The following is a 1,717-nucleotide window of genomic DNA, read 5'->3' on the forward strand; positions in this document are numbered from 1 at the left end:
CCAGGGTCAAACTGCCTCTCTCTGGTGTTCCTGATCACGGGAGATGAACCATTGAGTCCAACCACTCGTGACTGCTTTCCTGGTCTGATATAACCTTGTAATTAGGGATGGAAAGGCTGATTGACTGATCAGAGAGCAGTGGCAGAGCCTGGTCAGTGTCACCAGCACAGCACAGAGCTCCCAAACAAGTGCGGCTGCCTCCAAGTTGCCACCTCCCCATCTACTGCTGTTGCAGCTAAAAGCTCAGGTGTGCCTCTCTCCAAACAGCCATTTCCAGCACAGCACAGAGTCTCCTGTGGGGACAAGGATCACTGCTTCCTGTAACACACAAACATCTCTGTGGATGTAACACACAACTCCATGGAGCCTCCTAAACATACACAAACAAGTCTGAGTGTATGCACACCTTGGGACCTTGGTGAACCACCTGTTCTCTCCGAGCCAGCCAGATAGAGGGAGCAAAACACATCAGTGCAAGTCAGGGAAAAGAGCCACTGTCCTGGTCAAGGTGCCAGGAGACACAGGTGAGCACATCCAGCAGCATCTCATGTGTCTTCAGTCTCAGGTTTGGGATACACAACCTGGGAAAGCAGTGCTGAGAGATGCTGGTGCTCAGCAAGAGAGCTGAGAGCAGTCACCCAAACCAACTCCTCAGGATCATTCTTGGTAAAGAAGCCTCTGTGTCCAACCCAGCTCTGTGCCATGCCCAGGACTGAGCAAGTGGTGGCAAAGGAGATGCTTCAGGAGGATGTTTCATTCTCAGCACCTTCCTGCTTAGAGAAGTCTCCCAGCTGATGATGGGAAAAAGGACTGGAAATGGCTGTTCTCATTTCCTCCTCCATCCCCCAGAAACCACCCCAAGCCAGAGTGCCAGACTTGAAGAAATAAATTTCCCCTTAATCCCCTCTGAGAAGCTGCCAAGCCTCTGGCTGGAGCCTCCACCCACTGCTCCCCTGGCCCCAGACAGCAGGACAAGGTGACACAGAGGTGACCCACGGGCACAAGGCACAGAGTGGCAGCGAGGGACTATCCGAGGTTACTGGAGCAGGGAAGCCTGATCCCTGCCTGGAGCAGTCATGTGAGCTGCTGGGGCAGCTGAGCCAGCACTGCTCCTGTCTTGCTTAACTCTGGCACTTGCTGCTGGGAGGGTGAGAGCCAATTCCTGCTCCCGTCCCGCAGGGAAAAGGCTCACCCGAGGGCAAGAAGAGAGGGGGAGAGGGAGGGCAACCAAATGCTCTTCCCTTCTGCCCTGCACAAACCCAGCTGCCCCAGGGGATGGTGAGCAGGCAGGAGAGAGCCACGGGCAGCTCTGCCAACATGCCCCGTGGCTGCCTGCAGTCTATTGATCCCCAGGCTCAGCAGCACCATTCAACACGGGCTCCAGCCTTTGAATTCCGTGAGCTTTGGCTCAGTGCCTGCTCTCCCCATTTCCACCCTCCAGCTCCTCCAATTCTCACTGCCTGCCTGAAATCACTGAATTACAGAGGGCTGACAGGAGTTTGGAGTCAGCCAGGAGCTCCCAGTGCCCTGCACGGGCAGATCTAGGATTGCAATCCCCAGGTTCTCCTGGAGATTAAACACCCGAGAGCCTCTCTGGAATATCTGGCAACAAGAGGAGGAATGCGGTGTCAGTGTGTGGGCTGGGAGGAAACAAAGGCAGCCTTTTACACACACCCAGCAAAGCCCAGAGAAGGTTTCCACCAGCTGGCTGTCGGCA

Source organism: Acanthisitta chloris, unplaced genomic scaffold (assembly GCF_000695815.1).
Source record: "Acanthisitta chloris isolate BGI_N310 unplaced genomic scaffold, ASM69581v1 scaffold17948, whole genome shotgun sequence".
Classification (NCBI taxonomy): domain Eukaryota; kingdom Metazoa; phylum Chordata; class Aves; order Passeriformes; family Acanthisittidae; genus Acanthisitta; species Acanthisitta chloris.